The 15,723-nt window shown below is 33.9% G+C and overlaps 1 protein-coding gene across 1 annotated transcript in view; it reads left to right on the top strand.

Moving 5' to 3' along the window:
- The window catches only part of LOC115885855, a 335,423-nt gene that overhangs the window by 46,418 nt on the left and 273,282 nt on the right, over positions 1–15,723 (top strand). The gene's annotated exons all lie outside the window — the stretch shown is intronic.

Genomic DNA, 15,723 nt, shown 5'->3' with positions numbered 1-15,723 from the left:
ATGGCAACCTCGGCCCGCTCGTCGATAGACGACGCGACGGCGACGACGGGACGAGTCGGCAGAAAACCCTATAAGTGCATGCGTACTCAATAGGCAGTGTTGCCATTATGTTCCCCTATAAGAAACTGTCCAGTTAACAACCTGTATATAAACGAACGTGTATAAACTACTGAGTGAAAAAATATATATTTCCGTTATTTTTTACGTAAAAAATGTCTCTTGGTACAAGTCGCTGCGAGCAACCATTCTCAAGATATTTACAATGGAAATGGATTTAGTTAATACGCATGTTATTATTGACAAAAAATGAACATGTTGAGTAGATAGTGATTTATCTGAAATTTGAAATTTATGAACTTTTTATTTTTTTAATTAATCATAAATTTTTCTACCAAAAAATGACGATAGATAGTTGTGGTCTGTTGAACTTTTCGCACAAACATATTTCAAATTTATGATTTCAGTCTAACAACTATTTTAGTCAATATGTTTAATTTACCTATATCAATGCAGTAATGTATTGATAATTTCGATTCCAAATATCTCGAGAACCATTACTCGTAGCGATTTTTTCCAAAAGATCTTTTTTAGTTTGAAATAGTCGTGAATGTATATGTTTTTACTCAATAGTTCTATACAGGTACGGACGAAAAGTTATTACTTTTCAAACCAGTTAAAAATATGTAGGTAGCGCCCCCTAGAAGTAGGTCTTATGTCAAAAAAATTCCAGGCATCAATTTCCATCCAAGTATTGACGTCACTTGAGAAATTATTTGCAAAAAATTGAAATAAAAATGAAATATCTACACCCTGTACCTCCAAAACTAAGCATTTTAAATTTATACGATTTTTTTTATTTATTTTTATCTGCATAATAGGCTGCCCAAGTTTCGGGTTTTCGAATGCCCGATTTTTTTTTGATCTGCCCGGTTTATGGGTTTTGGAATATAACTTGGACCACCCTGTATATGGTACACGTTTGGAAAAAAAAATAAATTAACCGAATCGAAACAATTAAAAAAAAATTAATTGTATAAGAAAATATGATCTTATATCGCATAAGTTAAGAGAAGCTACTTAGCTTGGTTAAATATGAATATGATAACATAATTTCTGTTATAATCGAAACACCCTGTATACATTTTTAAAAAATCTTAAAATATGGGAAAACACAAAATAAAATATACGTATTTAAGCGTTTTTTCGGAAACTTGATCGTTTTTTAAATAAAAAATATTGTAATATTTGGGGGGTTGTTTCACGCCCTTGGAACTGGAATTTCGAAAAATCCCTTCCTATCGAATCTCTACACCCTAGAATCAACGTGTATGCCAAAACTGAGCTTCTTAACGTTGAGTGGTTTGAGCAGGATCGTGATTAATCAGTGAGTCAGTCACTTAAGGATTTTATATATTAGCATAAATCATAATAATTATAATGACTTGGTGTTCGCACGGCACCATAATAATTATAAAATAATCTATTTCGATTACTGAGTAAATCTAAACGGTTCGCTCAAGAATAAGCAATGAATTGTCAAGTCATTATAATTATTATAGAAATACATTTGTCTAATATTGAAACCATCACTATAAATTTTGAAAGGCTAATTAATTAGATAAAATTTTAAAACAAAGTATGTGCTTTCATTGAAACTACCTAAAATAACTGACTTGGTTTTTGGTTTGGTGCTTTATACGAGACATGGTTTGGTAATGGTAACGAGACATGGTTTTGGTAAAAAAATATGACTGTGGGATGACACCCCCGCTTAGAGGGTTGTAGATTTTGCAATTATTTTTGGGGCAAAAATTGTCCCCCTCACAAACAAAATTAACGTGTTTTTTAATTTTCTAAAAAAAAAAAATACTCTGGCCGTTATGCCTTGCGGAACGTTTTCGATGGGCCACCCTGTATATTATTTTATAAATTTTAACCGTAAAAAATTGGAATTCTTCTATCTGCTTGTTACATTATAGTAATTTCTATTCAAATTTTAACTATTTAAATTAGGTTTAACGAATATAACAATGTTTATAAGCCAAATTTCATAAACCTGACATAAAATTGACTAACAAATAAATTAACGTATTAAATGAAATGATCGATTCAGGACATGTACTGCGGCTATATTAAGTGCCATTAAATATCGGAACGGTTTTTGTTAAAACGCTCTCGGTAATTTTACGATAATTTCGATTGCCCGCGTTCGCAAACAATTCGCTCGAATATGAAAATACGCCGCTCCAACTAAAAATTTCCGGTCCCGCATAATGGCCGTCCATTATAAATCAAAACGCCGGCCGTTTGTTTCTCGATTTGGAAAAGCTAATTTTCAATTTTCCACATTTGCATTTTTCAGTTCCGAACGATTGCTCTCCCTTTGTCCCGACGAATTGTTCTTTCTGTTTTCTCGTGAAAACTCGATTGTCTTTTTTTATTTGACATCTACGGCATTCTTGTGTGTTTTCGATTTGAAAGGATTCTCGATATTACCTGTTAATAATGATTGGAAATAATCATCTAATAATAATTCTTTATTATCTTTCTTTTTTATAGAAGATGTTGTGGGGATCGTCTTTTTAATCTTTTAAATGTATATAGGCCAATCATATTAGAGGATTCACTTGGAAAAAAGTGTTGGAAAGCTAATTATGGCCTTGATTTATTCAGTTGACATGAAAGATAAGTATCCTAGTTTTGCACGGTTGCTAGACCGCCGGCGCCGCTCGACATTCATGAAAATTCTTGGACATTTTTCAGATTTTTGCCTATAGTTCCGAAATGTTGCGTTCTTGCCAATATTTTACTATTACAAAAATGAAACACCATTAAATTCTGCGTGTAATGAGTATCAATTTGTTCAATTCGGTCCAGTAGCATCGCAGAAATTGAAAGAAGAAGAATGGTGATATTCACCTATTTAGCTGATAAAGACATTAAAGTGACATTCAAACGTTCGTCAACGGAAACGATCATTCTAAATAACAAGGCATACGATAAAAGTTTCAGAGCATCAAATTAGCATTTTACATCAAGTAATACATGCCGAGAAATTTAATATTTTCGCGTTCCGTTGTCCAACAATTCTACGTAGAATGAGTATCAATTCGATAGCTAAAACTGATGCTTATAAATAGTTATTTTTATCACTTTCGGCACTTCAAAAGAGCATTTCTCAATGACCGTAATAAGAAACGTCTTTTAAAAAAGGATTTATTGTAAAAGTTGTTGATAGACTCATAAATACGACTGCAATTGACATATCACTGAGTATCCATTCGTTGTTGGAGAGGGCACAGATTTGTTCACAATTTGTTCACAGGATTAGCACCAAACCAAACCAAACCAATGAAGCCTGGGAATGGTGCAAAGGAAAATAATTTGTACTCTCTCAGACACTTCAAATACTCCGTGAGTTTAAAATCAAACATTCTGTTCCTGCATGCTTTCAGGGGATGTGATATCACGTCATCATTTTATCAGCAGGGGAAAATGAAGTTTGTCAAAACTCAGGAACATAGACTTTCAAGATGCTGCTGGGATAAAATTCCGTGCTTAATACGTGTAAAATACGGCTTGCTACCCATACCCACTATGAAGGAAGTAGCACCTCCAGAAGTACCCAACAGCGTGTTCTGTACGTGTTCTACGAAATGCCGAAGTTCCTGCAGTTTTCAGAAAGCAGGAATGAAATGTTCGGCGATCTGCTTTGTATGTAAAGGATATTCATGCTCAAATGTGCCCGATGATGATGACATCTCGCCTGTCGTCATTAACGAAGATGACAGCTGTATATTACAATTGTTTCGTATACTCATAACTCAGTAAGACCCACTCAGTAGAGGCAGACGATTTTACAAAAACACTTTTATTCTCTAAGTTTCTATTTCAATGAAGAATCTTTTTCAAGAATGAACCCGCAATGAAGGTATAGACATTATCGTGATTGTGGCTTTTCATGCGGCACTCCAATGCATTAATCAGCAAAATTGGTAAATATAACCATTCTTCATCTTTCGATTTCTGCCATACTACTGGACCGAATTGTTACTCGTTATTCACAGAATTTAACGGTCTTTAATTTTTGTAATAGTGAAATATTGGCTAGAACGGCAATATTTCGGAATTATAGGCGGAAATCTTAAAAAAGTCCAAGAATTTTATCATCTTTTGGTCCTCCTGAGTCGAGCGGCGCGGCGGTCGAGCAACCGTGCAACTCTAGGATACTTATATTTTATGTCAACTGAACAAATCAAGACCATAATTAGCTTTCCAACACTTGTTTCCAAGTGACCCCCTATAATAGACCTTATTTGACTGGCCTAATGGTTTTATGATGATTTATGAAACAAAATATCTTCTTGAAAATCACATTGCCTTTAAAATTGTAAACTGATCGTTCGTTGTCAAATGTAAAAAGAACTAATCTAAATCTTAAGACCACTGCATCAAAGCTTGTCAAAGCTTGTCTATTGAGGACGTTAGTATTAATACGTACCATATTGTGATGAATGGTCTGCTATAGATGTTATTATTGCTGATATAGAAGCGGCTTCTTTAAATATACGCTTTATTGAATTGAAGTTCCTTTTGGACAACCCGGGCGCAGTATGCAACAACTGCTTTTTTTGTTTTTTTTATCTCGTTATTATTTTTTATGTTGGTTCATTTAGAGGCGTTGAATTTTCTTTTTGAGGGTGTTCCAAGCCTCTGACATGACAATTCTCCCACTACTGTTTTCGTGTCAAGGACCATTCTAATCATTGTCGCAACGTCATATCTAATGAAGAGATGTGCAGTGATGTTAGGTCCAGAATGATCTCCACTGCTGCTATTAGGCATGTTCTCAGGGCATCTGTGATGCAGATGCATGAGGACCAGTCTTCCCGCCAGTCATCTGCATATCATGAGAGCATTTGTGACTTTACTGGTAATATTCTTAATATGCATGTTCCATAAAAGTTTACTTGTTCCCAGATATCTGACTTCCAGTATTTCCTTTCAACCTATATGGATTCTTTTCAAGTTTTTCAGACTTCGCTTTCTGGTGAATGGCACGACCGGGTTTTGTCTGAGTTGATGTTCAGCCCGACAGTCCTGCACCATCTCTCAGTGATACGGAATCCCCTTTGGATTATATCATACAGGGTGGCTTCATGTTTCTCCCGAACAATCATGACAATGTCATCTGCATACCTTATGTAGTGTATTCCCGCTAAAGTTAATTTGTCTAGTAGTTTATCCACTACCAAGTTCCACAGTAGGATGTAAGTTACTACACCTTGTGGAGTTTCATGCGTTGTTTTAACAACTACAATTTTTCTCTTGTAGATAAAGTAAGTATCATAATTTCTTCAAGAGGGCATACATTATAAATCTAATAATTACACTTTATAGTTTATGAATTATTGCCGGTCAAAGTTCTTTAATTAGTCACTCATCTATCATCAAAATTCCAAGTTAGTTAGCCTATAAAGGAAAGTTTTAACTTTTTATTGGCGGTTTTACAGTTTTTTAAATGTTGACATGTCTTAATTTTAAAATCTTTAGTTTGTTACGTACTGTATTATTTTGGAGAAAAGGATCACCTACAAAAACTTTTTAAACAATTTATAACAAAGTTGTTCAATAAGTGTTTCCATAGACACTAACATAACTCACCTTTTTCGTGAGATTTTACAACATTTTGTGGTGGAAAACTGCGTTGCGACATATTTTTTATATTTTATGTTTTCGACGGCATATTATTATTCGGATATTTTTGTTAACCACACAGTACTCTGATAACTGCATATGTTGCATATATTCAACCTACAGGACACGCTCTTTAAATTTTACGTCCTATTATTTTATTAAAAAATGACATATGTATATATGCTTACCGTACAATAAATAAAGTAAAACAATGTGCGGCTTTTTTCCATTGTACGTAGAGGAGTGTGTTTATATTAGCCGGTATAATTATTTTCCTCGGTGCACATATGGTGACGTGTTGTCACGTTATTTTCCATTTCTAAAACTGTTATTTATACGTTGCAGGTGGGTATTTTTTTGAAAAAAGCTTTATATTTTTACCATTTCGAGCGACCAAACTCAAACATTCGTCACAAAGGCACTGCATTGGCGCTAATTGACAAAAGGGAACACAGCTGTATTTTGACTGCATTTTTATTTGGGCTAAAAAAAATTATTGTCATTTAAATTTTCGGTGAAATGCATCAGTGAGTAGGTATTTTTATAATTTTCACGCTCTCCACATTTGTTTTTGTACCAAACTTGTTAGGTATGTTATAATTTTTGATATTATAATATATCTTTTTAAGTTAATTATTACAAAGACAGTTTTTTATTCCCTAATTTATATTTTTATTTTATTATATCGATAAAGAAGATAGTGAATAAAAATAGGATATAAAATTACGTATATAAAATCTAAAAGGAAATAAAGAATATTCATAAAAATGTCGATATGAATTAAAATATTATCTGGCTAAAGCTAAGAACTGTAATGTAAAAAGCAAAGCACATAAAGGTTTTTTTAATATTTAAATAATATTTATTAACTAAAATATACAGGGTGGCCCATCGAAAACGTTCCGCAAGGCATAACGACCAGGGTATTCTTTTTTTCAAAAAATCCAAAAACACGTCAATTTTGTTTGTGAGGGGGACAACTTTTGCCCCAAAAATGATTGCAAAATCTTCAACCCTCTAAGCGGGGGTGTCATCCCCCAACTTTTTTCAAATGAAAAGGGGGATCAAGTGGCGCCGCAATGAAAAGAGCTTTCTATTCTCTATATTTCCCCGCTTCGTTTCTGAAAATCGGGTCGAGTCATTGAGAAAATATGAAGAATTGAAATTTGAAAAGTTTATTTAAGCATTTATCAGAGTAAATGATAATTAAGGATAAATTCGACTAATTTGCTGTTTTTTCTTATTATTTCTAGATGTTTACGCATTTTTTCACTTGCCACAACGTTGAACGATCAGGTGCGGTAGTTGCTATATAGCTGTTCTGTGACTTGTACGTTGAAGTTCTTCTCAATATCGTTAAACCCCCACAATAGAATTTCCAAAAATACCAGCCCACAGGTTCAATTTCTGAGGGTTTTTTGTGTGCACCTCGTGAAAAACCCTGGGGTTTGTCCTCAGCCCAGTACCGACAGTTGTGCCGATTAACTACACCGTTCAAAAAGAAAGTACACTCGTCTGAAAAACACACAGTAAATAGGAAATTATTATCATTCGCCACTCGTTCACTCATAGCTTCACAAAATTGCAAGCAACGATCAAAATCGTCTTCGTTGAGTTCTTGTACCAACTGAATCTTGTACGGGTGGAACTTGTGTTTTTTTAATATCCTTTGGAAACTTGTACGATTCCCGCCGGTCTCATTGGCTAATTTTCTTGTACTCAGAATACTGTCCATGGCAACTTGGCCCAATACGAATACCTTCATAGCTTCATTTACTACAGGATTTTCCCTCTGCCTCTTTTTATTCATAACGGTACCAGTTTCGCGAAATTTTGCTACTAACTGGCGAACAATTTTGCCATAAAGGTGTTTGTCAGTATGGCGTTTATTGAATATCTGCGCAACCCGATTGCAAACATCTAGAAATAATAAGAAAAAACTGCAAATTGGTCGAAGGAACTTATCCTTATCATTTACTCTGATAAATGTTTAAAAAACTTTTCAAATTTCAATCTTCATATTTTCCCAACGACTCGACCGATCTTCAAAAGCGAAGCAGGAAAGTGTAGAGAATAAAGAAAGCCCTTTTCATTGCAGTACCTTGACCCTTCCCATTTTAGAAAAAAAATCGAGGATGACACCCCCGCTTAGAGGGTTGAAGAATTTGCAATAATTTTTTTTTTCCAAAAGATCTTTTTTAGTTTGAAATAGTCGTGAATGTATATGTTTTTACTCAATAGTTCTATACAGGTACGGACGAAAAGTTATTACTTTTCAAACCAGTTAAAAATATGTAGGTAGCGCCCCCTAGAAGTAGGTCTTATGTCAAAAAAATTCCAGGCATCAATTTCCATCCAAGTAATGACGTCACTTGAGCAATTATTTGCAAAAAATTGAAATAAAAATGAAATATCTACACCCTGTACCTCCAAAACTAAGCATTTTAAATTTATACGATTTTTTTTATTTATTTTTATCTGCCTGATAGGCTGCCGAAGTTTCTGGAATATAACTTAGACCACCCTGTATATGGTACACGTTTGGAAAAAAAATAAATTAACCGAATCGAAAGAATTAAAAAAAAATAATTGTATAAGAAAATATGATCTTATATCGCATAAGTTAAGAGAAGCTACTTAGCTTGGTTAAATATGAAAAACAGACGCAAGATGCATTTCTCGGTTTTATTTCTTAGAGTCGTTTCAAAAGATTGTCCTCCATACTTGCCGAGTAAAGTAAGATTCCGGACAGATGTACATAACAGATCATTAACCGGACAGATGTACATATAATCATCTGCTGATGATGCTAACATGGTTAGCGAAACGCGCGTCCAGTGTAAAAGTAAAAGTGTTTTGGTGTATTGTGGTGATTTAGTGTAATTTTATTTAACCTTAGATTTAAGTAAGGAAGTTATTACTTCACACCTCATAAAAATCGCATTGTTTACTAGGTTTACTTTTATTACATCTCTAAGGTCTACAATTGTTTGCCAGTAAAATTGATGATCGTTCAAAGTGCTGCGTTTAAAATTAGCTGAAAAAAATTTTTCTAGATAGTTTTCTTGCCTCTGAACTTCTTTATTTTTGTTAAAATACTTTTTTTTATCTTTATTTCTTTAAATTTCATTCTTATTTTGTTTGCTATTAGATTATTATATAATTTATTATGTATATGGATAAGTTATGGTAAAACAATGGGTGACATGAATAAAATTAAGTTCGTACTTATTGAACATTTGGTATGTATAAAATGATGGAGAAGATGCTAAATTACAGAGCATCTGCTCCAATTTTAAGTATCTACCTAACAGCGAGTACCTACTTTAATTTTGGAATGAATAAAATTGAGCACATACTAAAAAGTGAAGCAGATACTCACATTATTTTAAGGTGCATTTGTAAGTGATGGCCGAATTTATGCCCATTGCTCGTACACGAAAATATTATAAATTTCGAAGAGACTGTCGAGATGTTGATTATCGGGTTTTGTATAGATTTAACAGAAATAGCGTGGAATGGTTGGCTGAGCATTTCTTAAGAGACGAATTTGAAGGTAGAGGTGGTGCTTTAAGGGCTACTGAAAAAATGAGAATTTTTCTTCGTTACGTGGGTGACCCAGGATTCCAAAGTGGTGTTGCTGAAGATATAGGAGTACATCAAAGAACAGTATGTTTAACAGTTGTGAAGTTTTTGTAACAAAGTGACGCTATAGTAAGAAAGTGAAACGTATGGATAAGGTTTCCGTCAACTGCAGAACAATTGCAGGGAGAAAAAGATAAATGGCAAGATAAATACAACTTTCCTTTTGCTGTAGGTGCCATCGATTGCAAGCATATCCCCATCCTTAAGTCTCAATGTACAGGCATCTTTAGTCTCAATGTACTGTACAGGCAACGTGCAATGCACGAGAGGAGTTTACAAGTTTCGATGCATCTTGGCTAAGGTCTGTTCATGACTCGCGTATATGGAGAAATTCCGGCATTTATAACATTATGCAGCAAAATACGCATTAATGCACTCCTCCTTGGAGGCTCTGGTTATGGACTTACTCCATCGCTTATGACTCCATACAGAGATGTTGTCACTCCTGAGCAAAATTCCTACAACAGATGTTTGACCAGAGAACGTGTTATAATAGAAAGGTGTTTTGACCAACTGAAGCAACGTTTTCCTATACTGCACCACAGAAACCGAGTGAAAACAGAAAAAATCCCATCTCTTGTATTGAGCTGCTTTATTTTGCATAATGTTGCAAAATACCTTCAGGACGAAGATTTCCCGATTTTGGAAGATATCAACAATAATGAAGATGATGCTTTCCAGCTTGTAGATTATGGTGAAGCAGTTGTACGGCAGAGAGGACAGCTAAGAAGAGACGCATCCGTTTAGCAACAGATTCATACCATTTTACTACTTTATTATTCTAAAACAAATACGCGGACAACTGTGATTCGGAGCAGGTACTTAAAAGCCGAAGTAGCTGCTCATTTTCGGTATAGAAAACTTATTCATACCTAAAATAACTATGTGCTCATTTTTTTAGCATCTACTCCGAGTTTTGTTGAGCACCTGTAGAAATTATTGCAGAGGGTGTGTCAAAGTTAGGGTAAAAAACAACCCCTCGATTAACTCTGTATAATATTCCAATTACTAAAGTTTGCAAAAAACTGAGTTTACGAATTAAAGTTGATATAATTACATACAGTGTGTTGAAAAAATCATGAAAATAGGGCTAAAAATAACAAAAATATAACAGTTTATATTTGACCAAATGTTTGAGTGTAGATATAAGTAGCAAAAATATCAGTATAAATATAGTTAACAAAAATATATTATTTTATAAATTTTAACCGTAAAAAATTGCAATTCTTCTATCTGCTTGTTACATTATAGTAATTTCTATTCAAATTTTAACTATTTAAATTAGGTTTAACGAATATAACAATGTTTATAAGCCAAATTTCATAAACCTGACATAAAATTGACTAACAAATAAATTAACGTATTAAATGAAATGATCGATTCAGGACATGTACTGCGGCTATATTAAGTGCCATTAAATATCGGAACGGTTTTTGTTAAAACGCTCTCGGTAATTTTACGATAATTTCGATTGCCCGCGTTCGCAAACAATTCGCTCGAATATGAAAATACGCGCTCCAACTAAAAATTTCCGGTCCCGCATAATGGCCGTCCATTATAAATCAAAACGCCGGCCGTTTGTTTCTCGATTTGGAAAAGCTAATTTTCAATTTTCCACATTTGCATTTTTCAGTTCCGAACGATTGCTCTCCCTTTGTCCCGACGAATTGTTCTTTCTGTTTTCTCGTGAAAATTCGATCGTCTTTTTTTATTTGACATGTACGGCATTCTTGTTTGTTTTCGATTTGAAGGGATTCTCGATATTACCTGTTAATAATGATTGGAAATAATCATCTAATAATAATTCTTTATTATCTTTCTTTTTTACAGAAGATGTTGTGGGGATCGTCTTTTTAATCTTTTAAATGTATGTAGGCCAATCAAATTAGAGGATTCACTTGGAAAAAAGTGTTGGAAAGCTAATTATGGCCTTGATTTGTTCAGTTGACATGAAAGATAAGTATCCTAGTTTTGCACGGTTGCTCGACCGCCGGCGCCGCTCGACTCAGAGGGCCAAAAGATGGTAAAATTCTTGGACATTTTTCAGATTTTTGCCTATAGTTCCGAAATGTTGCGTTCTTGCCAATATTTTACTATTACAAAAATGAAAGACCATTAAATTCTGCGTGTAATGAGTATCAATTTGTTCAATTCAGTCCAGTAGCATCGCAGAAATTGAAAGAAGAAGAATGGTGATATTCACCTATTTAGCTGATAAAGACATTAAAGTGACATTCAAACGTTCGTCAACGGAAACGATCATTCTAAATAACAAGCCATACGATAAAAGTTTCAGAGCATCAAATTAGCATTTTACATCAAGTAATACATGCCGAGAAATTTAATATTTTCGCGTTCCGTTGTCCAACAATTCTACGTAGAATGAGTATCAATTCGTTCAATTCGGTAGCATAGCTTATAAATAGTTATTTTTATCACTTTCGGCACTTCAAAAGAGCATTTGTCAACGACCGTAATAAGAAACGTCTAATTACCATGCTTCATAAAAAGCTGGATGATGAAGGATTTATTGTAAAAGTTGTTGATAGACTCATAAATACGACTGCAATTGACATATCACTGAGTATCCATTCGTTGTTGGAGAGGGCACAGATTTGTTCACAATTTGTTCACAGGAAACACCAAACCAAACCAAACCAATGAAGCCTGGGAATGGTGCGAAGGAAAATAATTTGTACTCTCTCAGACACTTCAAATACTCCGTGATTTTAAAATCAAACATTCTGTTCCTGCATGCTTTCCGGGGATGTGATCACGTCATCATTTTATCAGCAGGGGAAAATGAAGTTTGTCAAAACTCAGGAACATAGACTTTCAAGATGCTGCTGGGATAAAATTCCGTGCTTAATACGTGTAAAATACGGCTTGCTACCCATACCCACTATGAAGGAAGTAGCACCTCCAGAAGTACCCAACAGCGTGTTCTGCACGTGTTCTACGAAATGCCGAAGTCCCTGCAGTTTTCAGAAAGCAGGAATGAAATGTTCGGCGATCTGCTTTGTATGTAAAGGATATTCATGCTCAAATGTGCCCGATGATGATGACATCTCGCCTGTCGTCATTAACGAAGATGACAGCTGTATATTACAATTGTTTCGTATACTCATAACTCAGTAAGACCCACTCAGTAGAGGCAGACGGTTTTACAAAAACACTTTTATTCTCTAAGTTTCTATTTCAATGAAGAATTTTTTTCAAGAATGAACCCGCAATGAAGGTATAGACATTATCGTGATTGTGGCTTTTCATGCGGCACTCCAATGCATTAATCAGCAAAGTTGGTAAATATAACCATTCTTCATCTTTCGATTTCTGCCATACTACTGGACCGAGTTGGTACTCGTTATTCACAGAATTTAACGGTCTTTAATTTTTGTAATAGTGAAATATTGGCTAGAACGGCAATATTTCGGAATTATAGGCGGAAATCTTAAAAAAGTCCAAGAATTTTATCATCTTTTGGTCCTCCTGAGTCGAGCGGTGCGGCGGTCGAGCAACCGTGCAACTCTAGGATACTTATATTTTATGCCAACTGAACAAATCAAGACCATAATTAGCTTTCCAACACTTTTTTCCAAGTGATCCCCTATAATAAACCTTATTTGACTGGCCTAATGGTTTTATGATGATTTATGAAACAAAATATCTTCTTGAAAATCACATTGCCTTTAAAATTGTAAACTGATCGTTCGTTGTCAAATGTAAAAAGAGTTCCTTTTGGACAACCCGGGCTTCCGATTACCCAATGTTATGGTGCTTGGACTACATACAGGGTGCGAGTTATATTTTTTCTTATGGAACACCCGGTAATTTATTTCATTTTTGGATTCTTGGGCCTAAAAAAAGGCATTTATTATAGGGGTTAAATATGTTTAAATTCTTTAGTTTTTGAGATATTTAAAGATATTTAAATATGCATGCTACAAAAGAATGGATTATTAACACCCTGTACATTATTTTTCAGAATTAATTCTTGCGCTGAGTTTAAAGGTAAAGAAATAAACTTTACTGAAAAATATTATTGCTTGCTTAAATTTATACAGGGGTACCAAAAATTGGTGATCTATTTTAAGGATTTATTTTACATAAAAACTTTGTTATTTGAAATGCAACGCACTGTATTTTTTTAAATAAATCGAAGCAGATTTAAATGCTCTTTCAAACTATATTAGGGTTTCCTATACCTATCTATCTCAGATTTGGAATAAAAAGCGATTTTTAAATAAAATGGCAATCAAGATGACTGGTATCGCCATGGCAATTTTCTAGTGACAATAACTATTTTCAAAATCGACATTAGTTTATAGACTTTATTTAAATCTACACCAGTTTACTTTTATTTAATTGACCTACAATAGTTTAATAAATAATATTTATTAATATGTATTTATTATTCTATCAAGAAAAACGAAGAAGTAGTTCTTTGTTTTATTTTACGATAACTTGTAGATATATGAATTTTTTATATAAGAGCCAATTACGGCAAATTCAATTTCTTCACTTCCAACGACAGGTTTCTGCCTAATAGGTTTTTTATAAACTACACTAGCAATTCTGCGAAATAGGAAAGAGGACAAGTAATTTTTCAAAGGAAAGCTTATCAGGAAGATTCCTATTTGGAATCGCTCTTGAAACCAAGAAATAATTTTCCTCACAAAACAAAATCACTAGTAACTAGTAACATATCCATTCGTTCCACCAGCAGATACATATGGCTTTATTTTTCTTCATAAAATGGAAGGAATAAACTTAAAAGGAATACTTACTTATTAAAATATTGTGGGTAAATTTTAGTAAACTGTTTAAATAATAATGTCCATACACTAATGTCGATTTTGAAAATAGTTACTAACTGTCACTAGAAAATTGCCATGGCGATACCAGCCATCTTGATTACCATTTTATTTAAAAATCGCTTTTATTTAAAATCTGAGATAGATAGGTATAGGAAACGCTAATATAGTTTGAAAGAGCGTTTGAATCTGCTTCAATTTATTTAAAAAATACAATGTGTTACATTTGAAATAACAAAGTTTTTCTGAAAAATAAATCCGTAAAATAGATCACTAATTTTTGGTACCCCTGTATAAATTTAAGGAAACAATAACATTTTTCAGTAAAGTTTATTTCTTTACCTTTAAACTTAGCACAAGAATTAATTCTGAAAAGTAATGTACAGGGTGTTGATAATCAATTCTCTTGTAGCATGCATATTTAAATATCTTTAAATATCTCAAAAACCAATGACTAAACATATTTAACCCCTATAATAAATGCCTTTTTTTGGACCCAAGAATCCAAAAATGAAATAAAATACCGGGTGTTCCATAAGAAAAAATATAACTTTGGTATGAATCTTAGTTCTGAGACACCCTGTATAATTCAAAATAATTTTAAATTGTGCACATTACCTCCCCACATATACCCATAAAATATTTTGTTTCTACATCTTTCCGTTTTTGTATAATCAACCGAGGCGAATGAGGTGCGCCACCCTAACAACTCCCTTTTTTGTTTTTTTTTTATCTCATTATTATTTTTTATGTTGGTTCATTTAAAGGCGTGGAATTTTCCTCGCCTCGAATGTTCCAGGCCTCTGACATGACAATTCTCCCACTACTGTTTTCGTCAATGACCATTCTAATCATTGTCGCAACGTCATATCTAATGAAGACAATGTGCTGTTAGGTCCAGAATGATCTCCACTGCTGCTCTTAGGCATGTTCTCAGGGCATTTGTGATGCAGATGCATGAGGACCAGTCTTCCCGCCAGTCATCTGCATATCATGAGAGCATTTGTGACTTTACTGGTAATATTCTTAATATGCATGTTCCATAAAAGTTTACTTGTTCCCAGATATTTGACTTCCAGTATTTCCTTTCAACCTATATGGATTCTTTTCAAGTTTTTCAGACTTCGCTTTCTGGTGAATGGCACGACCGGGTTTTGTCTGAGTTGATGTTCAGCCCGACAGTCCTGCTCCATCTCTCAGTGAAACGGAATCCCCTTTGGATTATATCACACAGGGTGGCTTCATGTTTCTCCCGAGCAATCATGACAATGTCATCTGCATACCTTATGCAGTGTATTCCCGCTAAAGTTAATTTGTCTAGTAGTTTATCCACTACCAAGTTCCACAGTAGGGTGTAAGTTACTACACCTTGTGGAGTTTCATGCGTTGTTTTAACAACTACAATTTTTCTCTTGTAGATAAAGTAAGTATCTTAATTTCTTTTAGTCAAGAGGGCATACATTATAAATCTAATAATTACACTTTATAGTTTATGAATTATTGCCGGTCAAAGTTCTTTAATTAGTCACTCATCTATCATCAAAATTCCAAGTTAGTTAGCCTCTAA

Source organism: Sitophilus oryzae, unplaced genomic scaffold, assembly GCF_002938485.1.
Source record: "Sitophilus oryzae breed Bouriz unplaced genomic scaffold, Soryzae_2.0 scaffold_460_pilon_pilon, whole genome shotgun sequence".
Taxonomy (NCBI): domain Eukaryota; kingdom Metazoa; phylum Arthropoda; class Insecta; order Coleoptera; family Curculionidae; genus Sitophilus; species Sitophilus oryzae.
This window is presented reverse-complemented; position numbering and strand designations above follow the sequence as displayed.